The sequence below is a fragment of the Ahaetulla prasina genome, chromosome 12 (genome assembly GCF_028640845.1).
Source record: "Ahaetulla prasina isolate Xishuangbanna chromosome 12, ASM2864084v1, whole genome shotgun sequence".
In the NCBI taxonomy this organism is placed as follows: domain Eukaryota; kingdom Metazoa; phylum Chordata; class Lepidosauria; order Squamata; family Colubridae; genus Ahaetulla; species Ahaetulla prasina.
This window is the reverse complement of record NC_080550.1, coordinates 4,952,658-4,977,745: the sequence shown is the minus strand read 5'-3', so window position 1 is coordinate 4,977,745 and position 25,088 is coordinate 4,952,658. Positions and strand designations below refer to the sequence as shown.

The following is a 25,088-nucleotide window of genomic DNA, read 5'->3' as shown; positions in this document are numbered from 1 at the left end:
ACAAACGAGATGATACCTCCCGCCTACCAGCCATTTGGAAACCTGCCCTTATTGACAAACGTGTCCCTAACACGAGGAATGACACCAGACCCACACTCACGAGGTCCACACAGGATGTCACCACCACACATCCACCCAGAAAGCACACCCAAACCCACACTGATCAGGAAGCACGACCAAGGACCAGAAGCCAGACCGCAGCTGCAACATTAGCCATTTCAAACCCCTCCAATCCATACATGCAGCAGACTGACACCCACTACGAAGATGTAGCACGACCACGAACACGAAGCCAAACAGCAGCAGTGCAGCTCACTAGCTCAGATCCCCCTGCAACACAGACTAATTTGAGCACAACCAAGCCCCCACCCAAACAGGACACACCCCCAGCCAATCAGAGCACAAAAAAACCCACATCCAATCAGAGCACAGCCAAGCTCCCACCCAATCAGTTCAAACCCCCACTAGCAGTTAAAAAGGAAGAAACAGCTGCAATCACACATTGCTCCCAGAAGCACGAAGCTGAAGCCTGAAGATGACGAATGAGACTTCGTCGAAACGTCGCCAAGACACTTCCAATTTTACGCGGGAGAAAACCCGAATAACCAAAGACATATATATATATATATATATATATATATATATATATATATATATATATATATATATATATGCTTATACCTCCTAATATTTACTCATATATATGTTTATATACTATATAACCTTTCTGTATGATACTTACATATATTGTTGTGACAAAATAAATAAATAAATAAATAAATAAAAATATACTATCTCTGACAGGATAGTGGGGAAGGAATGGCAGGAGCTGAAGAAACTTCTTGGATGAGAAGCAAAACGTCTTCAAAAGAAAAAAAGAAAGAAAGTCCAGTTGCCTCCTGAAAAAAGCACCTTTGAGACAACCACGACATGGATGACTGAGGAATGTCTACAGACTTTTACCTATACAATTCGGGATGAACACCCTTTGAATGGCATGGGAGGAGGAATGGATTTCCAGAGGGGAAAAAAAATTGCAGACTACAGAAACCAATTGCACCACTCAGGTGACCCTGAGGACACAGATAAACCTCCAAGTGCTCCAACGACCCTCTAAAAAGATGCAAATGACCATCTGTTTGCAAGGAATATCAATCCTTCCATTCCCCACCATCCTGTCAGAGCTGAAGGAGCTTTTTGGATGAGAAGCGAAATGTCTTCAAAAGAAAAAAAACAACAACAACAAGGAAGTCCAGTTGCCTGCTGAAAAATCACCTTTGGGATTTCATGTCCTTGATTTTTTTAAAGTCCACTAGATAGAAGTCGCCCCCCCCCACAAGAAGACTTCCCTTGTAGAACAAAACAACCATACACAGATCTTAATCAGTGAGGTTGTTGTGGTCTGCCAGCAGCCAGCAGAGCTGGCAATGGAGTCGGACAGCAATGAAACTGAGGAAGAGCATGGGCCAATCCTGGAGGCTGGGGAAGGCCCGGATAAGGGCTCTGCGTCGGAGGCAGAGGTGGGGCCAGGGCCATCTGGGAGTGAGGTGTGGACTCCAAAGCCTCCAGAGGCTGACAGTAGTGAGGCAGAGGAACAGGAGGAGCCTGTTCCTAATGCACGCATGAGAAGAGCTGCCAGAAGGCAAGAGCAGCTAAAGCAAAGAGGACGATTCGGGAGTAGGGCCAAGAGATGATTGGCCCCTCCCATAAGGCTTAAAGGACCAGCAACAGCGTTTTGGCTCTTTGCCGGAAAACAACATTGATAGCTTCGTCTTGCTGCATTTATTTTGTATCGGTGTCTTCTGAACTTTTGCCAAGAAAGGCCTTTGGCAGTTTGCCTAATTGATTGGTGATAGGACTGAGGAATTTGTGTTGGGAGGAATTTGCTTTAATTTAGTTGAACTATACTGAGAATGAAGTAATTCTCAGCTGTTCGAATAAAGTTTGTTTGTTTTTTCACTGACTGAGTTTCCTACTACCTACTTGGGGCTGGGTCACAACAGAAGTTGGTAAGGATCTCTGAAGACAACGTTAAGATCTCAGCTGATACAAAGGGATGGACCCAGGAGCTAATTGGAAAATAAAATTTCTTTTTTTTAAAAAAAAAAATCCCGAGTATAAACAGTGGAACCGTCGTCACCTCCTACTACACAATTCAGGAGCCATCTGGCTGTTTTCTGTTGGCACCAAAGACAAGCCAGCACATCCTTTGGGCAGCTCCAGGAGACCCCTTCTGATGTCCCTAACACAAGGAAGGCTTGTTGCTGACATCCCTTCTACTTCCTTAGTAAACACGTTACAGTTTCTTTGCCGCAAGTGAGCCAAAATTGGAACTTCAGTTCAGAAGTGGCGATTTATAGCCTCGGTTAAAAAGGTAAATTGTGGGCTCTAGCCAAAACGGTTTTTTTTTTTTTTTGTAAGTGCGGTGAAAAGAGGAACTTCGAAACAAGCCAGGAGAGAAGGATCTAGAAATATTTACACACAGAATACAGCAATCATTGTAGAGCCAGGAAGTCTAGTCAAAAACCAACCTATTATTTGGAGTATTTATATCGGCATAAAATATGGATTCTGTCTACTCCAAGTTTACATTTTGTTTTCTATCTTGAGTACTGAACAAACACCATGGCAATCCTAAACTCTAATGCCTGCTCATTATGTGCACACAGAGGTATGATTTGAGTTGCTGACCTAATGTTATGCTCTCCTAAAGATATAGATATATATATATAAAATGCATTAGGCTCCCGTTATGCTGCCTTAATTAAGGATAACTACATGGTTCTTTCAGAGCCACACATGGTGGATTAAGAAGCAAGAGGAACAAGACTATTTCAGACCTTGTTTTCTGGAAGGAAAAGGATTAAAAATAATAATTAAAAATGTGTGTGGCGACTGGAGACTTCAGCAATATCCACATTTGATTCCGATTTGGCAATCTGGGACACGGAATTACTGACCATAATTTCTAAGGGGCTACAATTTTTAAAAAGCTATGGAGGAATCACAGGACGAGAGGCGTGAAGTCAACGGACTGGTGACATCGCCAACACCTTGGGTGGGAGCTACTTCACTCCGTATTGAGTGACTTCGCAACGACGAACACGCCCAGAAGTTTCTCCACAAACCTTCACAATTGTTGCCTTGCAGCTTCCATTCCCGAAATATCTCCGTCAAAGGGTCCAGTTTGTCAGGTGCCAGGTGGGAAAATATATATTTTTTACTGGGATTAGAAGTTTACCTGTTAAAGGGGGAAAAAAAATCTACGTATTTGTAAAAGGGATATCATGCAACAGCAATCCAACCAGTGGTGGGATTCAGCCGGTTTGCACAGGTTCGGTAGAACCGGTAGCTAACTTTTTGCGCAGTTCGACGAACCGGCTGAATAGCGTGCCTCACCACGCCCGGCCCCTCCCCTCCCAGCCAGTCCTCGCCTCACTGCTCACCTGCTTGCCGAGCCATCTGGCCGCTCGGCTGGCTGGGTGGTGGGTTGAGTAGCTGAGCATGACAAGGAGTGGCTGGGAGGGGAGGGGCAAGGCAGGGCCAGGCATGGCAAGGAGAGGCTGAGTGAGGTGAGGTGCCCCTCGACATGAGTGATGTCAAATTGGCCACGCCCACCCAGTCACATGACCACCCGGCCAAAGCTACCCAGTCGGTCATTAGGGCGGAGAACTGGTTGTTAAATTATTTGAATCCCACCACTGAATCCAACTATTCATTAGTTGCTTCATTCAGGTTTATCTCCATGGCTAGTACAGTGGGTACCTTGGTACTCAACTGCTTTGAAACTCATTGAATTTGGTACTTGATGCATTTCGATGAGAAAATGCAAGGGGTTCTCTGCCTGGTTGCTGGGTGGGCATGGCCAGGGTGGGCATTTTTGCCCACCCTGGGCTCTGGAGGCTCGGTGAGGGTGAAAACAGCCTTCCCAGGCTCCGGAGGCCCATTTCCGGCCTTCCCAAACTTCCGGTAGGCCTGTTTTTTCGCCCTCACTGAGCCCCTGCGTGCACCCTGCACTTACCTGCATCCAAAACAGGCCACATGGGGACTCCTGGGAGGGGAGGGGCAGGGTTTGGGGGGGGGGCAGCCAGGAGTGGGATTTGGGGGTTCTCCAAACTGCACCGAATCTTAGCTAGAGGTTCTCCCGAACCCCCAGCAGCCCGGCCCTGCTCTGTATAATCCACCATTCAGGACAGGCCCTGGGCTGCCTTCTCCCAGCTGGCTTCCGTTTTCTTTTACGCTAAGCCACACAACTGAAAGAAGTGGCCTTCAGAAGAACAACCCACAACCCCCCCCCCCCGCATAAAATACAGCAGGTCAGAATGGCAAACGGATCAAATGAAAGCAACCCGAACCCAAGCTGGAAATGAAATGTGCGCACGCAATAAATAAAGAGGAAGCGGGAAGCTTCCACTGTTTGTGAATTATGTACGAACTCACCAGCTCCGGCTGTTCCCGGCATCCCAAGGACATCAGCTGAGCTAGAAAACCAGAGCTCGCCTTACAAGAGTGGAATAAAATGAATTCATTTAGAAAAGAGCGGCCGAGATAGGTGCCTTCTATTTATTTGCAAAAAAAAAAAAAAAAGGCAAATAAGTCACGGAACCTTTTTTTCCCCTTTCTCCCCCCCCCCCCACCTTTCTTTCTTTCCATCGGAAAAGAAAAGAGAAATACCTACACATGTCCTTTGGTTTGTTTGTTTTTTCTTTAAAGATGCCAAGGATGCTGAAGTTAAAACGGATAAGACGGGTTTCAAGAAAAGATTGAGTTTTCAAAAAAAGAAATGGATTTATATAGATGTGTCTTTTTACAGATCAGGGTGGAATAAGCATAACAAATGCCCACAAAATGGAACGGTGGCATGAAGGAAAAATATCCTGCCATCTTTAGAGGAAAGAAAATAGACACGGGGGGTTTGTGTTTTCATTGTGCCTTCAGTTTAAAATGGGAAAGCAAAAGCTCAATCTTCAGTTTGCATCAGTTTCACAGTAATTATTATCGCTCACAATTTGGTTCTTTTTCCTACTAATAATCTCCTGTTACTTACATACATACATGCATACATACATACATACATGCATACATACATACATACACATACATACATACATACATATATATATATATATATATATATATATATATATATATATATATATATATATATATATGTTTTCTGAGGTTTTCACGGGTATTTGTATGTAGGTCTTTGGTTATTCGGGTTTTCTCCCGCGTAAAATTGGAAGTGTCTTGGCGACGTTTTGACGAAGTCTCATCGTCATCTTCAGGCTTCAGCTAGAAGCATGAAGCTGAAGCCTGAAGATGAGGAATGAGACTTCATCGAAACGTCGCCAAGACATTTCCAATTTTACGCGGGAGAAAACCCGAATAACCAAAGACCTACCTACACACACACACACACACACACACACACACACACATATATATATGTGGGTGTGTGGGTGTGTGGGTGTGTGGGTGGGTGTGGGTGTGGGTGTGGGTGTGGGTGCAGGCACACAATGCAAATGAAAAACCCTTCGTTAAACCTTTAATCAAAGAGATATTGGACACGCTTGGATTGCCGAAAACTTGTTCCAACTTTTTAAAGTGTTTGAAATTGAGCAGACAGTTGAATCCCAATTTTGTGTTATTAGTTTGCAAATAGCGCCCCAAACCCATTTAATACGATGCAGGAATTCTAAAAGATTTTATCCCCTAAATACTCCATGGGCACTTATAAAATTAAGTCATAAATGTCACAAGAGCATGCAGCACTGCTATAATGGAACTATGGAAAGCTAAAATAAAGGTTTTCCTGCTACATAATCCTTACAGTCATCCTTAATTTTCCACCAACAGCATTCACTCAGTAATAAAATGCTTTTCAGATCTCTCCTGAGCACAAAATAAGAATATAGATCTTTACCTTCGTTCTGTATCCCGGCTGTAAGAATATTTCCAAGAAACACATCTGGGGTCATTCATGTTAAAAGCAAGCAACCGTCCCATGTCTTGATTCCTTGATTCCATTCCTCCAGATGTTGCTAGGTTTTAAGCTTTGTCCCAGTGCTGACCACAAATTGGTCCTGCTTGGATCGATATTTTTTGGGAAGCAACCCTGTGGTCCTACCAGGTCAAACTCTTCCCTTGCGTTCTTCCCCAGATCCGTGGTGGATGGAGAGCCCAGAATTGCAAAGTCAACCATTCAATTCCCACAGAAGCGCTTGGAGACAGATTGCTAAGAATAAATTTGAGAGCATCTGATCGATGCTTCGATGCTTCGGTTATTTCCCCTTTCCCCAAAATTCCAACCTTTGAAGATTTCCGGTGTGAAGTCTTTGCTTTCCCACTTTCTCTTCAGATGACTTAACTCAGAAGGTTCCTTTATTTTAGAAGGTCGTTGTCCACTGAGGCTCTCAACAAAATCCAAACTGTCTCCCATTGTTCATCCATGAAAATACTTATAACGTTGCACATTTTCAACCGACGGCCATAAAGAAAAAAAATGCTTCTTTGCTACAAGCTAAGAAATGGGAAGGAGGGGGGAGAGAGAAGAAAGGAAGGAAAGAAGGAAGGAAGGAAGGAAGGAAGGAAGGGGGGAGGAATCTCTCTTTCTCCCCTTCCCTTGAAGATCCCATTTTCGTATTATTCAGGCTTCATTATGCTGAATCAATATTCGTTTAGTCACTGCAGTTATTGACATATTTTAAAATAAAAGTATACCCTTCAGCTACTGCAGTCATTACAGGTAATTTGTCTTGTCAGGGAGTAGGGAATATTATCTCGGCGTCTTTCAGAAGCCGACAGCCCATGGAAAGACATCCCCATGGTTACAACTGTAAATAATTTTCAGGCAAAAATATTGAAAAATCAATGGTTGTTTCCTGCAATCTGTCACAAACAAATCAATCATCATTCTGCCCCCCCTCACCTCCTCTCCATCACCAGCCGAGTGGAGATTTGGAGGAGATGAGTGAACAGGTGTAATTCTTGCCTGGTATCTCGCCGTTTCAAAGAAGAAAGGATGGTGGGGGAGAGAAAATCACAGCACATAATGGTGTCATCATTTAAACACTTAGCAGGGCCCAGCTACTGTCTCCATCACTCACAGCTCCAAACTGGGCAAGAGGCAACAGCTTTAGCTACACAAAACAAAGTGGCCATTGCAAATGCTTGCGGAATTAAGTCGGCGTTGTCCGATTGGGCTTACGGTCTCTCGGCTGCAGCTCCCAGCTTCTAGCCAATCAATAATGATTTGAGTCCCTATAAATTCGCCTCTGAAGATGGATTGTGCTCGGTAATGTAATCAGGCTTGCAGGTTGGATGCAGACAGAGGCAGGCAGGCTGGCGTTCACACTGGGGTAATCTGGCGTTTTTACCTTCGCTTCGTAACCTGCTTCCAATTTGCAGACTCTGAAGAGAGAGAAAGAGACAGAGACAGAGACAGAGAGAAAGAAAGAAAGAAAGAAAGAAAGAAAGAAAGAAAGAAAGAAAGAGGACGAGAAATTCCTAACTCAAGCTTGCTCTGGTGGTGTCACATTTCACCAACAAGCTTGTATCAGGCACTTCAAGTTTAAGGTTGAAGGCTATAAAGATGATAAGGCAGGTGCAGCAGAAGTAGTATGTTGAAGGTCCCACCTGCTAAGGAGCTACCACTGATGAGACCCCGCCGATGGGCCTTTTCTGCTGTTTTCCCCCACCCTGTTGAACACCACACCCACCCCTGAGATGAGACTGGCCCCATCCTTAATGTCCTTTCAGAAGTCCCTCAATATCTGGCTGTGTCCACAGGCTTCAGGGTGTCAAGGAAATGTTGGTTTTTAATGGGGTGGCTTCGTTGCTCATAGCTCCTAATGCTTCCTCCTTGCTTTTTAAAAAGAATATGAATGGTTTAAATTGTGGAATGTTTCTTTTTAATCTTGTCATGTTATAGATAGAGTGAATGTATGGGTAGAAAAATAGATGGATAGAGATGGATGGATGGATAGATGAATGGAGGATGGATGATAGATGGATGGATGATAGATGGAGGATAGATGTTAGAAGATAGATAGATAGATAGAGAGAGAGAGAGAGAGAGAGAGAGAGAGAGAGAGAGAGAGAGAGAGATAGTTATAGAGATAGAATGATAGATAGAAATAGAGAGAGAGATGAGAGAGAGAGAGAGGGAGGGAGAGGGGGAGATAGATAGATAGATAGATAGATAGATAGATAGATAGATAGATAGATAGATAGATAGATAGATACAGAGAGAGAGATAGTTCTAGAGATAGAGAGAATGATAGATAGAAATAAAGAGAGAGAGATGAGAGAGAGAGAGAGGGAGGGAGAGGGGGAGATAGATAGATAGATAGATAGATAGATAGATAGATAGATAGATAGATAGATAGATAGATAGATAGATAGATACAGAGAGAGAGAGAGAGAGAGAAAGTTATAGAGATAGAGAGAATGATAGATAGAAATAGAGAGAGAGAGAGAGATGAGAGAGAGAGAGGGAGGGAGAGGGGGAGATAGATAGGTAGGTAGGTAGGTAGGTAGATAGATAGATAGATAGATAGATAGATAGATAGATAGATAGATAGATAGATGGATGGATGGATGGATGGATGGATGGATGGATGGATGGATGGATGGATGGATGGATGGATGGATGGATGGATGGATGAGAGTGGCAGGCAGGCAGGCAGACAGACAGAAAATTATGTACTGCATGGCAAACAAAATGAGAAAGGCTTTATTTTTCTATGGATTTTTTCACTTTATGGATTTTCACTTCTATGGATTTATCAAAGGGGGAACTTACAGAGGCAAAAGGCAAACTCTTCTTTTAGACTTGCCCTTAGCAAAACATGCCATATCATAGTGATTTAGACATTTTTCTTCGGCCTGTCCTTCCGGAGGTTTCCCAAAGCTGCAAAATATTCATAAAGCCCCCCAGAGTTTCCCTCAGACGAGAGACGGGCGGCATACAAGTCTAATCCACAAACAAACAAACAAAATGGCCGACACAGTGCTGTGATTTGAAAAGTATCTTTCTGGGGAATACTTGCGAGCACCTATTAAAGGGGATGGGCTTCAAGCATAACATCGCCCCCAGCCCCTTTTCTTTTCTCCTTTCTAAATATCTATATCCTTTCATTTCACAAAGAAAACCTCAGTGTTGCCAGGTTGTGTATTTGGAGATCATTAGAATTGCTTACATCATAATTAGAATTATATATGTTGGGAATAATACCAGAGGGTAACGATAAAGAGACCACATATTTAATTTTACACACACTGACAGCGGCAAGGATTATATTTGCTAAATACCGGGAAAAATGAAAACACTCGGCCAGACGGAGAAGCGGTTCGGAAAATTTTAGAGTGTGCTGAAATGGATAGGTTAACTTTTACAATTAAAGATAAAGAAGACACAGGATACAACCGGATATGGAACAGCTTTCTATGAGTGTCTAGAGAAAATGGGTAGGAATTAGAGGGGGAAAAGACTATGAATGTATTAAAATAGAGATGGTTTTCAACTATAAGTATGATCATCTACAAAATGCAAATAGATATAAGAAAACCCAGTTTAAACTATTTGGTTATACTATTGCAATTATATCTAATACAGGTGTTATCATATTAGAGTTACTCTTACTAGTTACCGTTATGAGTTCATGTGCTGATATCTTTTTTTTTATTCTGGTCTTTGTTTGTGTAACTGACATACCCTGATTCATACACTGTATTCAAAAATGCTTATAAATAATATATATGTCAGAAAACAAATGTGTGTGTGTATGTATGTATATATATATATGTATATATGTATGTATGTATGTATACACACACACACACACACCATAAAAAATTGTTTACCTCTGGATGAATGTGATGCACGCTATTTCTTTATCATTCTTATTCTGTTTGGCAGACGGGATCCTTTCTTTTCCTTTCTCTTTTGAAGCAGTTGTTTTAAATATTGGTTCTCTTTTCTAACTTCTGTTTTTAATGATTGTGTTCACCGTTAGGAGGGCTTTGTAAGCAGAAAAGCAGAAAAATATATATTTTTTTGCCTTTTATTTAAAAAAAAATAGAATCAATAAATAAACAAAACCTGCTTGGCCTCCACTAGATGAAGCTGAATACTAAGCAATGCTAAAAAGCGTTAGGTGGCTCTCTTGTCTTCAACATAAACCGTGTTTTTCATCCGTTTCCATCCGTTTGACAGGTTCTCTGATGCTATTTCCACAGAGGATTCGGCTTAGCCTTGCTAGGTTCTCTGGAAGAGAAGAGAAGAGAAGAGAAGAGAAGAGAAGAGAAGAGAAGAGAAGAGAAGAGAAGAGGAGAGGAGAGGAGAGGAGAGGAGAGGAGAGGAGAGGAGAGGAGAGGAGAGGAGAGGAGAGGAGAAGAGAAGAGAAGAGAAGAGAAGAGAAGAGAAGAGGAAGAGAGAGGAGGAGGAGGAGAAGGAGAAGGAGAAGGAGAAGGAGAAGGAGAAGGGAAGAGAAGAGAAGAGATTAAAAGCTAATGGGTGAACCCACAACGACAACAAACCTACTGTGAAAATTATGGACAACTAAAGGTACAATCCTTGCATGGCGATGCCTCAAGCATCGTCTTCCAATTGTTTTTTGAAAATTCAGCTCTTCAGAGCCCTCGGAAAAACTATCTGCATTCAAATAATTTTGCCAACCGGCAAGAGGAGCAATAAAAGAAAAGGGAAAAGGGTGTGTCCCACTTTACAAGGGGAAAATGTGGTTGCTGAGAAGGGGGAAAAGAAGAAAATGCTCTCCGATGCTTCCATCAAGATGATCTAAAGAACTTTCTAAAGAACCCCTCATTTGAGCAATTTCAGATGGAGCAGCAGGGTTAACCAGAAAAAACGTTCACCCTAAAGGAGGAGGATTAACCTAAGAAAAGAGAAACACCTTTTAATCCATAGAAGTTTGGGGGATATAATAAATGTGTCATGATGAAAATATTTTGTACGTATTTTATTATGGGCCTCTGGTGGCTCAACAGACTAGGACAGTCTGTTATTAACACAGCTGCTTGCAATTACTGCAAGTTCAAGTCCCACCAGGCCCAAGGTTGACTCAGCCTTCCATCCTTTATAAGGTAGGTAAAATGAGGACCCAGATTGTTGGGGGCAATAAGTTGATTTTGTATATAAATATACAAATAGGATGAAGACTATTGCTAACATAGTGTAAGCCGCCCTGAGTCTTCGGAGAAGGGCAGGATATAAATGCAAATAATAATAATAAAAAATATTATCGTCATGATACATTTATTATAACCACCTAACTTCTATGGACTAAATCAGGGTGTTAAACTGGATTCTTCAAGGGCTGAATCAGCCTTGCAGTTCTCATCTGCAGGCCGGGGTGGAGGGGGTGGCAGGTCTTGTGGTCCGCCAGCAGCCTCCGGAACTGGCAGCGGACAGTGAGGAGGCTGGGGAGGACAATAGCCCAGTCCTGGAGTCAGGGCAAGGCCCGGACAAGGCCTCTGTGTTGGAGGCAGAGATGGGGCCAGGGAGCAATGCACGGACTCCGGAGCCTCCACAGGCAGATAGCAGAGAGGAAGAGGAACAGGAGGAGCCTGTTCCTAGTGCACGCATGCGAAGAGCTGCCAGAAGGCAAGAGCAGCTAAAGCAAAAAGGACGACTCGGGAGTAAGGCCAGGAGATGATTGGCCCCTCCCATAAGGCTTAAAAGAGCAGCAACAGCTCTTGGGTTCTTTGTAGGAAAGCAATGTTGCTACATTGGTTTCTAGTCGGCGTCTCTTGTTTCTGAACTTTGTGGGGCTTTGCCAAAAAAAGCCTTTGGAAGGGTGCCAAAGAAGAGAAAGGTTTGTGATAAGGCCGAAGGACTTTTTCTGAAGGACTTTGTTTTGGACTTAATTTGGACTAAGCTGAGAACGAAGTAATTTTCAGCTAATAAAATATGTTTGTTTAGGACTGATTGTGTCTGGTAATAACTACTTGGGCCTCGGTCACAACAGCCGGGGGGGGGGGCAAAATAGGGCATGGAGGGTCCACACGTGACCCCCCCCCCGTACCTTATTTTCACCCTCCATGGCCTCCTGGACCATTCTGCTGGCTGTTTTCAGGCCTGTTTTCAGCCCATTATTTGGCCTGTTTTTAGCCCATTTTTCTTTTTCAGCCCATTTTTGGCCAGCAGAATGCTGCAGGAGGCCATGGAGGGTAAAAATGAGGCACGCCCCTCCCCCCTGCATGCAGCCCATTTCAGCCACCAGAGGCACCGTGGGCTGGTCCTTTGATATTTCCAGGCCAGCCCCACAGGCTGGATTTAAGCACCCCATGGGCCAAATTCGACCCACAAGCCTTGAGTTTGGCACCACTGGACTAAATGGTATTTATGAGAGGTTCTTATGTCTTCCGTTGAGAAGTCAAATGATACTGAGATAATTCTTCCTCTAAAATAGAGTGTTAAGATAGGAGACTTATACATACATGTTTAACTCCTGTGTAATTGAAGCAACTCAACCAGCTAAGTGTATTTTCTTCCAGTTAAAACATTAGAAATACACAAACACACACACTTCCCAATTATCTGAAAAAAGATTTGTGAGAAATTAAAAAGATAAATGCTGCCCCAAACTTCAACCCTGCCCCAAAAGTTCAGCTCTATCTAAACTTCTTACCGCATCTCTTTATTGATACAAATAGCACCTCCGCTGATTGTATTTGTATTGTTTGCCTGTTTGTTTCCAGACTCGTTTTCAAAAATAGCTCTTGCTATCCACCTTTCCTAAAACCACAGGCGCTTGGAAAAAATATATATTTTCTTACTCAGAAATTACTACCTAGATTTCAATATGGGTGAGCTTGCAAGGTTAACCTTTAAAGCAAATATGCTTTGTGTGGAGAACTGAGGTCCACAGGAACTCAAAATAAAACCCTTCTCCATTGCCACACCTAGAAAGTGGAATTTTGTACCAAGGAAGAACCCTACGGCACCCTAAGAATTTCAAGCTGGAAGGGACTTTGGAGGTCTTCTAGTCCAACCCCCTATTCAAGCAGGAGACCCTATACCATTTCAGATAGGTGGCTGTCCAGTCTTTTCTTTAAAACCTCCAGTGATGAAGCACAACAGCTTCTGGTGGCAAGCTGTTCCACGGGTTACTTGCTTCGCTGCCAGGAAATTTCTCTTCAGTTCTAAGTTTCATCTAGAATAGAATAGAATAACAGAGTTGGAAGGGACCTTGGAGGTCTTCTAGTCCGACCCCCTGCTTAGGCAGGAAACCCTCCACCTCTTCAGACAAATGGTTATCCAACATCTTCTTAAAAACTTCCAGTGTTGGAGCATTCACAACTTCTGAAGGCAAGTTGTTCCACTGATTCATTGTTCTCACCGTCAGGAAATTTTCTCCTTTATTTGCAAGTATCTAAAGTCGTAACTCTTGCCTGGCTCATTCCTCCAAGATTTGGAATACCATCGTTCAACTCCCGATGATTTGTCGGTGGTTTAGATCATTATTATCCTGAGTTTTTGTACGGAATTTCAAACTCCCCCCACCCTCCTCCTTGGGTGTGTTTGTTTAAATTGACTGCAGCTTGGTGGCCTAATTTGCTGAGATCATTTTTTGAGATACGGTATCTCATGGGTTGGAAGATTCCTTTGAGAAGAACTGCTTTTGACAGCCCAACGTCAGCAATGACATTCCTAAGGAGACTTGGCCGATGCCAACTCAGCGGTCTTTCAGGTGTGCCTAGCCAAAAAAACTAAACCAAACCAACACCGACACCCAGATATGTCTTAATTATGATCTGTACTTGTTTCCAGGTATTTTAAACTGCCTCTTGGTTCTAGCGTCTGATAAGAGCAATTTGGGCCACTTTTTAACCGGCTCACCTCTTTTGCTAAGTCAAAATGGGTAATTTATTCCTCCACGGAGTATGCCAAAACATGCCCTCTGCTTCTCCTGAAAATTTTCTTTCCTCTGTGAAAGAGGATTCTGTATTGTCACCCTTATTCTTGGCGGGTGGGGTGGGGTGGGGAAGGCTTAGAGATTGCATAGAATCCCTTTGGGTTGTGTTTCTAAGTTTATTATTTTGCTGGGAAACAGCAGATTACATCTCTGTCTAGTTCTGTCTGTCTGTCTGTCTATCTATCTATCTATAGCTAGCTAGCTAGCTATATCATATCTACCGTATCTATCTATCTATCTATCTATCTATCTATCTATCTATCTATCTATCTATCTATCTATCTATCTATCTATCTATCTATCTATCTCATATCTACCATATCTATCTATCTATCTATCTATCTATCTATCTATCTATCTATCTATCTATCTATCTATCTATCTATCTATCTATCTACCTACCTACCTATATCATATCTACCGTATCTATCTATCTATCTATCTATCTATCTATCTATCTATCTATCTATCTATCTATCTATCTATCTATCTATCTATCTTTATCTAGAATAGAATAGAATAGAATAGAATAGAATAGAATAGAATAGAATAGAATAGAATAGAATAGAATAGAATAGAATAGAATTTTTTATTGGCCAAGTGTGATTGGACACACAAGGAATTTGCCTTTGGTGCATATACTCTCAGTTGTACATAAAAAGAAAAGATACATTCGTCAAGAATCATAAGGAACAACACTTAGTGATAGTCATAGGGTACAAATAAGCAATCAGGAAACCATCAATATCAATATCAATATTGATAGAAGCAACAAAGTTACAATCATACAGTCATAAGTGGAAGGAGATGGTCTCTCTCTCTCTCTCTCTCTCTCTCTCTCTCTCTCTCTCTCTCTCTCTCTCTCTCTCATCTACTATATGTACCCTATCTATCTATCTATCTATCTATCTATCTATCTATCTATCTATCTATCTTTTCAAGGGATATATTCCTCCCTCCATCTGCAACCTCCTTCTGATCTACTTCTCGATCTGGAAAGATCCCTTAGAGATGGTCCTTCCAGGTATTTTCTCAACAGGAAAGTCAAAACCAATATGGCTGCCGAAGCTAGTTTTCTGCAATGAATGATGGGACATTCAGCCCTGGGCCAGCCCCATGGATAAAACAACTGCTGAGTACCATTTTCTACCCTGAGAACGGCATCAAAATATCCATGGGAAGCACCAGAGAAAGGCCACCAAAAAAATGTAGGGCACAGCAAGTATCAGGGCTACCACCCTGCAGGCAATTAATATTCATAAAATGGTCACGTCTAGGCAGCTCCCTGAGATCTGATTTTTCTGTTTGCAGGGAAAGGCTGGTGTCAAGGAAGCCGGCTTCCTAAATGAGGTGCCATCTGGGGTAAGACAGTCTAGACAGGGTTTGACTCCTGAGGGAGAAAGAGATCTGGGTCCTTCCAGTACAAACATAGACCTCGACGCAACCTCAGCATTTCTGGATCGCAACTCAACATTCGGGACATCCTGCTCAGAATTCCCATCTGTCAAATCAAAGACACGTTTATGGTGGAAACCAAGAGATGGGAGTTGGGAAGGCGATGGCTAGAGCGCTGGGTTTTCGTCTAGAAGACATGGGTTCAGCTTTCCTGGAAGTTATTAACACTGTGGGTGGCCCATAGGGCAGAGGGGAAAATTCACACGCTTCTTTGTTGTAGCAGACAAGTTTTTTTTTTTTAATTTCATTTTGTCACAACAGTATACACAAACATTGTCATAAATAAAACAACATATCATGAAGAATATATATATATATATATATATATATATATATATATATATATATATATATATATATATATATATATATAAATATATGTAAAAAAATATGCATCAAATATATTAATTTCATATAATGAAGTGAACAATAGGACAGGAACGGTAGGCACTTTTGTGCTCTTATGCACGCCCCTTATAGTCCTCTTAGGAATGGGGTGAGGTCAATAGTAGAAAGTTTTTGGTTAAAGTTTTTAGGATTATGGGAAGAGACCACAGAGTCAGGTAATGAGTTCCAAGCATTAACAACTCTGTTACAGAAGTCATATTTTCTGCAATCAAGTTTGAAGCGGTTGACATTAAGCTTGAATCTATTTTTTGCTCTTGTAATATTGCAATTGAAGCTGAAGTAGTCTTTTACAGGAAGGACATTGCAATAGATGGTCATGTCGAAGTCGACGGAGTTGTAAGTTTTCTAATCCCAGGATTTCAAGCCTGGTGGTATAAGGTATTTTGTTGTTTTCGGAGGAGTGAAGAACTCTTCTAGTAAAATATTTCTGGACGCGTTTGATTGTATTTATGTCAGAGATGTGGTATGCGTTCCAGACGGATGAGCTGTATTCAAGAATAGGTCTGGCAAATGTTTTATATGCTCTAGTTAGTAGTGTAGAGTTTTTGGAAAAGAAAAACTTTTTGATGATGGAATAGTATCAATCTCCTGAGGAATTCCTCTCCTATTTTTCCCATAGTGGGAGAGGAGAAGGAAGGCTGGGCAGGAAGGGTGAGCATGAGAAGCCATAAAATGACTTTTTTTTTTTTTTGCAAAACAGGTACATGGCCCTGAGACAGGAAATTGGCCCATTTTTGCCTTCCATGAGCCTCTGAGAGGCCGTTTTTCCATTCCTCTGGGTTCTACGTGCCCCCTGACCTTACCTGGGATCCAAAACGGGCCGCATGGGAATTCCTGGGAAGGGTGGGATGGGGTGGGTGGGGCCAGCTGGTCATCGGAACTACCGGTTCACCGAGCAGGATGTAAAATTTACATCCGGTTCACCTGAATTTGGTCCGAACCGGCTGGATCCCACCTCTGCGACCATCATAAATGGGAATCAATTGTCAAGAAATCAAATGTAAATCATGTGACCTGCAACGGTCATAATGGTGAAGGATGGTCCCAAGTCTCTATTTTTCAGCGCCATTGCAAATCTCAAACGGTCCCAAAGCAAACTGTTGTAAGTCAAGAGCTACCTGCATAAGTCTAAGTTCTATTGCTATTAATAACCAGCTTTGTTAGCGATGTAAATTCTGGCCCCGACTGTGGTCGTAAGTCAAGGACTATCTATCCAGTCCAACCTTCGTCGTGAAGATGCCGACACACTACCCTGAAAATGTTTGTCAAAAAAAGAAGAGGGGGTCAAGCTATTCTCCAAAGCCCCTGAAGGCCAGACAAGGAATAATGGGTGGAAACTAATCAAGGAGAGAAGCAACCTGGACTTAAGGAGAAACTTCCTAACAGTGAGGACAATTAATCCATGGAACAGCTTGTCACCAGAAGTTGTGGGTGCTAGATTGGACAACCATTTGTCTGGAATGGTATAGGGCTTCCTGTCTAAACAGGGGGTTGGACTAGAAGATCTCCAAGGTCCCTTCCAATTGTGTTATTTTCTTATTCTGGGTCAACTTATTTTCCAAAGCATTAGGAAGGCAAGACAAGACAGGATGGATGGAAACTAATCAAGGAGAGAAGCAAGCTAGAACTAAGGAGAAATTTCCTGACAGTGAGAACAAATAATCAGCAGAACAGCTTGCTCCCAAAAGTTTTGGGTGCTCCAACACTGAAAATTTTTTAAGAAGAGATTGGACAACCATTTGTCTGAAATGCATAGGGATTGTTGCTTGAACTTGGGTTTGGACTAGAAGACCTCCAAGGTCCCTTCCAATTCTGTTATTCTAAACCCTTCTTTTAAAAAAAATAAACCAGTGAGAAAAGATGCACCAATTCAAAACCGCAATCAATTTCCACCTCATCTATTTTGAAAGGGAAGAAAACTTCCCAAGCATGATATTTATGGTTCTTCATGGTTTATCAAAGAGATCTGTGGAAGCAACAACCTACAACATCTAGGTGGAAGAAACTTCCCAGTCAAACTTCCCTTTTTCCTTTAATCAACTGGAGCCCAACAGCCCCACGAAAAGGAGATTAGATCTGGGTCTTTTCTCTCTATGGGCCGTGGGTTAAAAAAAATACATTGCCTTCTCAAGTGCATCTCACTCCAGCCTGGTCACGCACACAATCTATCAATGTGCAGATAAAGCATTAAAAAGAGAGAGAGATTTTGAAGAAATGCATTTTGCAGTTTGATGCAAAACAGAGGTGACAACCACAGCAGAGGAGGCTTTGACTAAATCGTTCAGTACTTCAAAAAATTATCTACCAGGCTTTCAGAAGCTGGAATTCCGGGAGGCGAGGAGATCTGTGGCCAAAGCAAAGGGGCAAAAGATGTTTACACAGGGAGTCCTCGATTTACGACCATCACAATTCAGCCCTAGATTTCTGTTGCTCAGCAAGACGTTGGTTCAGTGAGTTTTGCCTCCATTTTATGACCTTTCTTGCCCCAGGTTTCTGTTGTTAAGCGAGACATTGGTTCAGTGAGTTTTCCCTCTGTTTCACGACCTTTCTTGCCCCCAGGTTTCTGTGGCTAAGCGAGGCATTGGTTCAGTGAGTTTTCCCTCCGTTTTACGACCTTTCTTGCCACGGTTGTTAAGTGAATCACTACAGTTGTTCAGTTAGTCACCTGGTCGTTAAGTGAACCAGGTTTCCCCGTTGACTTGGCTGGTCAGAAGTTTGCAAAAAGGGATCATATGACACACACACACACACACACACACCGGGACACAGCAACGGTCATAAATAGAAACCAGTTGCCAAGATCAGGGGAATGTAGCAAAGGCCACAAATGTGAAAAATGGTCCTAAATCACAATTTCTCAGCATTGTTGCCGCTTCAGACAGTCGCTAAACAAACCGTTGTAAGTGGAGAACTACCTGTATATGCACACCCGTGTACCTGCCATACTTCCTTTCAAGAGCCTGAGTTACGGAGCCTGCAAACGTAACCATTTATTCGTTTAAACAAAAAGCACCCAAACAAAATTATGTGATAATAATTCTCTTACCTTTTTCCAAGTCATCAAATAAATGGAAACTCTTCCGAGACATTTCTACATTCTGCTATAGGAAGAAAGAGGCAAGAAGTAAATTAAGTTATTTGTTGGAATTTCTTTCTCCCTGTGTGCCCGTCTCTCTCTCTCTCTCTCTCTCTCTCTCATGCACAAGGCATTGTTAAATACACTAAAAATATCGCAGAAGATTTCTAATTTACTGATCCATATACACAGATGTGAATTATGATAGAAGCTTTTTGTGGATGGGGAATGAAAAGAAAGTGGGAGTTTGTTTTTTTTAAATGACCAGTAATTGTACCGCTTGCCTTTTAAAAACTGATCAAAGGGCACACCTGTGTGGATCGAGTGTGTAAGAATGCTGGTGTCTTTCTGGAAACATGCCATTTTTGTGCACGTTTCCAGAAACGAAATCTTACACAATCTTTTTTTTCCCCACAAGATGTGAATTTTAGCTTTCTTTTAAACAACAGATTGTTTTATTTTGAAATTAAGCAACGCACAGATGGGGGAAAAAATAATGATCTCTGGGGGGAAAAAATACCCTCCCTGCTCAAGATTCTGGAAGTTTGATTTAATTTAATCAAACTTAAATTAAGTTTGTTTTCGTTAACCACTTACTTTGGGAATGATAGACTTGTAAATGTCACGAGGTTACTGCAAGTATATACTATATGTGTGCAATAGCTATGGCAATTATGTACTAATACGTATTTTCTCTGGTTATGCTTGTTTGTTAATCTGCAATGTCTATGGAAATTGTCACCCATCCGCGTCCTGGTTGTCCCAAAGGTGTTTTTTCGAGAGGCAACTGAACTTTCTTGGTTTTTTCTTGAAGACGTTTCGCTTCTCATCTCAGAAGCTTCTTCAGCTCTGCGTGAGTTTTTCTTGCCGTTTAGAAACCCTTACTTGAAGATTAAAATGGTGCTAGCTAACTGAAATTCCTTTTAAACAACAACAATAAACACAATCCTCAATTAAACCAAGATCTAATTATAGTCCAAGCAGAACTTCACACCTTGCGCTGACCCAACTAATAGCGTGCGTTCAAAACAAGTCCTTTCAATGCAAAAGAAAAAAGTCCAAAAGTACTTTTTCCAAAAGGGAACTGGACTTTTGGGTGTTGTTGTTGTTGTTTTTCCCTTCAAATCTTTTCGCTTCTCATTCAAGAAGCTTCTTGGATGATAAGAAGAAGAACAGAAGAAAAAGCTTCTTGGATGAGATGCGAAACATTTTAAAGGGGGAGGAAAAAAAAACCTAGAAAGTCCAGTTGCCAAAACTGGGACAACCATGATCTGAATGATTGAGAACCTCCATAGACAATGCAAAGAACTGTGCTGACATATGGACACATTTGGCTGATTGGGCTCTCTGCAATTTTGGCACTCTGCCCAAACACATTTCCCACCTACCCCGGTGTGCATTTACAAACCACACACACACACGCAAAAAGAAAGAAAGACACAAACACGCAAACCTAATTGAAAACCCTCCTTTCAGAATAATCTGCAGACGCCTTCTCTGGCATAACCTTGCAACCACCCAGCCCACCGCCCTACAAAACCCACCCACGTGCGTCTAGACACCAAGTAAGCACAGTTTCAGCCTCGGAGCGGGGGCCCTGGAAACGCGCGCGCGCCCCATTCATTGTTCTCCGGGGTTCAGCAACGCCTGCGACTTACCCGCCTTCCCGCATTTTGCACGGCCCCCGCCAAGCTGCCGAGAGAGACAGAGAGAGAGAGCTGGGTGAGAAACCTTGCTTGACCCTCCTTTGCCTCTGCCCAGTCCAAGCAGCCGAGGAGCGGCCGAAGGATGCGCCGCGTATGCGGAGCGCCCCAGCCGCCGCCGCCGCCGCCACCAGCCGCCGCGAGCAGCCAGGACTGCAGACTGCAAAGGAAACGGGCTCTCTTTAGACAGCGAAGCGAGCGAGCAAGAGAGAGAGAGAGAGAAAGAGAGAGAGAGAGAGAAAAGAGAGAGAGGGAAGGAGAAGGATAGAGAGGGAGGAAGGAAGGAAGGAAGGAAGGAAGGAAGGAAGGAAGGAAGGAAGGAAGGAAGGAAGGAAGGAAGGAAGGAAGGAAGGAAGGAAGGATAGAGAGGGAAAGAAGGAAGGGAGAGGGAGGGAGAGAAGGAAGGAATGAAGTAAGGAGAAGGATAGAGAGGGAAACAAGGAAGGTGGAGGGAAGGAGGAAGAGAGGGAGGGAGGGAGGGAGGAAGGAAGGAAGGAAAGAAGGAAGGAAGGAAGGAAGGAAGGAAGGAAGGAAGGAAGGAAGGAAGGAAAACCAAAAAAGAAAAAGTCACAGCCGAATAGCCGGCGCTGCCATCCTCAACTTGCCCTTTGCAAAGTCCCGATCCCGATGCAAAGAAACTCCTTTTGCAATGCGGGCCAATTGGGAAGGGGGACACTGGCAGTGGGGGGAGGGGAAGGCAAGGCAAAGGATGCGCTGCAAAGGCAAGGCAAGGAGATGGAAGGGGGGGGAGTTGGAGGAAGGATTCCCCGAGTCCAGGGTTGCAACAAAAAAAAAAAAGAGGAGGAGGAGGATGCGTGGCTCTGCTCCTCCCCCTAGAGGTGACCTGTTCTGCAAACTGGCTCACCTGGGCGCTCCGGGAAGCGCCAGCCCAGAAACGCAGAAAAGCAAAGGAAAAGAAGAAAAAAAGAAAAAAAGAGGGGGAAGAAAGGAGGGAGGAGAAGCCACCTTCGTCGCAAGCTCCCTCGGGACCCCAACGCCTCCGCCCTGCCCACCTTTGCGAGGGCCACCCCGAGTGGCAGCTGAGGAACCAATCGGGAGGGACCCTTCGGCCACCCCCGCCGGAGGCGCCAGCCAATGAGCAGGTTGGGCGACCCGCACGCAGCAGAGAGGCGTGTGGGTAACGTAGTCCCGAAACCTGGCGGCTGCTTTTCCTCCAAACGCCGGTTGAGTTTCTTCTTCCAATTTAATTCGTTCTTTCCAAATAAAAATTTAAAAAAAAGTCTCCGTCTTTTTCCACCCCGCCTCTTTACGTGAAAATGACAGGTGCCTATAAACCAGATTTCGGATGCACCGATTTGAAAGAGAGTTATTTCGTGGTAAATCCCTGCTGTAATATCTCTCACAGAGGATGGTAATATATAGAATAATCTTTCCTGCCTTGTTTGAATCAATATTGATTCCTGGTGACGCCTGGATAAGCCTCGGCAGATATCTTGGCCAGGTTTCTGAAATGGCCATAATATTACTTTATTCTATTTGATTTTATTATTTTATTTTATATATGGCATGTACAGAGGCCATGCAATCACTGATAACACAACACGAATAAAACAGACACAAATATACCTTTAAATATTTAAAGGTATATTTGTGTCTGTTTTATTCGTGTTGTGTATCAGTGATTGCATAGATAGATAGATAGATAGATAGATAGATAGATAGATAGATAGATAGATAGATAGATAGATAGATAGATAGATAGATAGATAGATAGTGTGTGTGTGTGTGTGTGTCCAAGTAAGGGTATGGCTAGCTGCTGAGAGCTAAATAGTTCGAAATAGATTTATACTAGTCTCCTTTATTTCTTTGTCAGCAAATATAAATTTGGTATAAAATGGTTTGTTATGAATGCGACTGCCTGTACCTAAAGAAGCTAACCACCTAACTACTTCTGGTATGGTTACTTTAATTTTTGGGCTTGTTACTTTAATTATAATAAATAGTAACCTGTGAATATTAATAGTGAACCTCCTGGGGCTTCGTCTGGCACCCTTTGGCTCATGGGACACCCTTTGGCTCATGGGACTTCGAAGGAGTTGTACCTGCAGTGCAAATGCTTCAATCCAGGGTGGAGTAAACAAGAGCACGCAAAATCCAGCTGTAGTTCCCTTATTTTCTGTTTAAATGTATGCCATCCCTCCCCAAATGACTTTCAGAACTTAGCCAGGCATGTAGCTGGCTGAGCAAAGCCTATTATAGGGAGCTGCAATTCGAAAAACGCACCAAAGTATAAAGAGAGGCGGAAATGGGATGAGAAGTTGTTAACAGAAACTATTATTTCTTGGGATGAGAAGTTGTTAACAGAAACTATTATTTCTTGGTGCAACGCCTGTCCCGAAACACTTTTCGGCTAGCTAGCATTTTCACTTTCTTCCCAAAACAACAACCTCGGGAGGTAGCTTGGGCTGAAGGACCAGGGTTAGTTTCAGACCAAGCCTTGAGCTTCCGTGCCTGATTCTTGCTTTCACTCGAATTCCTGGTTCTGAGTGGAGACCAGGGTGAGTCTGAGAGAGGAAGGGGGCAGGTGGAGGGTTTTGCCTGAAATGATAAGAGGGAAAGGAAAGCTTGAGTAACAGGGAGAGTTTCTTGGGACTTGTAACTGGGTGTCCAGTCTAGAACTGGATTAGGCATTGTGGCCTTGCCCCAGCGGTTGAGTTTAGGGTGCCTCATTCTTGTAAGAATGAATGCTCTCTGTTTCCCAAACCCTGTCTACCATTTCAGGATGAACCTATTCAGATTAGATATTTTAGTTTTGGTTTTTTTTTATTTGAATTTATATCCCGCCCTTCTCCCCCTTCTCCGAAGACTCAGGGCGGCTTACATTGTGTTAAGCAATAGTCTTCATCCATTTGTATATGATATACAAAGTCAACTTTTATTGCCCCCAACAATCTGGGTCCTCATTTTACCTACCTTATAAAGGATGGAAGGCTGAGTCAACCTTGGGCCTGGTGGGACTTGAACCTGCAGTAATTGCAGGCAGCTGTGTTAATAACAGACTGCTTAGTCTGTTGAGCCACCAGAGGCCCTGTATTGTCTTCCTCCTCCTCCACTTCCTTCTCCTGTTCCTCTTCTTCCTTCCTTCCTCTTTCCTTATTTCTTCCCTGCTTCCTTGCTTTTCACCCTTTCTTCCTCTATCCTTCCACTCCTTCCCTTTCTTCCTTCTCTTCCTCCTTCCTTCTTCTATCCTCCTCCCTCCTCTTCCTTTCTTCCTTTCTTTCTTCCTTCCATCCATCCATCCTTTTTTCCTTCCTTTCTTCTTCTTTTCTTCTTTCTTCCTTCTCTCTTCCTTATTCCTCTATCCTCCTCCCTCCCGCCAAACCTTCTCTCTCTCTCTCTCTCATACACACACACACACATTTCTTTATCTTTAGCAAATGCTGATAACTTAGGATCAATTAAAGTTGATCCGAAGGCCTTAGAATCTGTTGTGATTACTGGTATTCGTGTTACTCTTCTCCAGCCAAAAATGTGCACCCTTCAGGTACAAGCCCATAAAAAGGATGTAGTTGCTGCAGTCAGAGAAAGGAAAAGGAACCAATACATATGCAATGGGGGAGGAGGAGGAGGAGGAGGAGGAGAGAAGAAGAAGAAGAAGAAGAAGAAGAAGAAGAAGAAGAAGAAGAAGAAGAAGAAGAAGAAGAAGAAGAAGAAGAAGAAGAAGAAGAGGAGGAGGAGGAGGAGGAGGAGGAGGAGGGGGAGGAGGAGGAGGAGGAGGAGGAGAGAAGAAGAAGAAGAAGAAGAAGAAGAAGAAGAAGAAGAAGAAGAAGAAGAAGAAGAAGAAGAAGAAGAAGAAGAAGAAGAAGAACAAGAGGAGGAGGAGGAGGAGGAGGAGGAGGAGGAGGAGGAGGAGGAGGAGGAGGAGGAGGAGAAGGAGGAGGAGGAGGAAGAACAAGACATAAATTAGTTGTCTGAGACGAGAGATTCATCCAGCCCCCGCCCCCACCAATCCTTTTCTTCTGTCTCTTTGATTCGGAAAAATGACAAAACCATTCACCCCCTCCCCCCGGGAAAGTTTTGATCAGAGATTTCAATATCTAGAATTTGGTGGGTTTTTCGAAATGCCACCCTCAATCCAAGAAATTGGTAGCCTCAGGTTTGTTTGCTCTTCTTTAATTGGGATGGGGAGGAGACAGACGCGGCCGCTGCTTTGGGGGGTCTTAATTGGACGGTCCCCGAGCGGGTGGGGGAGTGGAAAGAGAAATGGCGAGGAGGGGGAGAAGCGAGGAGGGGACATGCTGGGGACATCTTATTAAATTCATGGATCTTACTTCCGAGTAAATCCGACAGACTCCAACTTAAAACTTTTATTTGGTGGAGCCCAGTTGTATCCTCCTGTACTTGCAAGGTAGCCTCCGTGCCTGCGTTACTTGGGAGTAAAAAACCCCGGTTCCCGTTTAAGCAAAAGAAACTTCTGTCCGCGGATAAGCAGGCTTGGGTCGGCACCTTAGCCCCAAGCCGCAACTCTCTTTAAGGAAGAAACGG

General features: G+C 43.1%; 1 long non-coding RNA gene across 4 annotated transcripts in view; it reads right to left on the bottom strand.

The window, feature by feature from the left end:
- LOC131184262 (uncharacterized) overlaps window positions 1–20,888 on the bottom strand; it is a 31,751-nt gene extending 10,863 nt beyond the window's left edge. The window contains exons 1-7 of one of the 4 annotated variants that reach the window (XR_009151941.1): window positions 20,538–20,888; window positions 18,850–18,904; window positions 9,868–10,270; window positions 5,927–7,413; window positions 4,679–4,725; window positions 4,441–4,500; window positions 3,129–3,241 (exon numbers count right to left, since the gene is read on the bottom strand). This is a non-coding gene — a long non-coding RNA (uncharacterized LOC131184262). Of the gene's footprint in view, window positions 1–3,127; window positions 3,242–4,440; window positions 4,501–4,678; window positions 4,726–5,926; window positions 7,414–9,867; window positions 10,271–18,849; window positions 18,905–20,537 lie in introns of those variants that run through there. The other 3 variants (XR_009151943.1, XR_009151942.1, XR_009151944.1) reach the window with 3 other exon arrangements.
- Window positions 20,889–25,088: the final 4,200 nt, after the last annotated feature.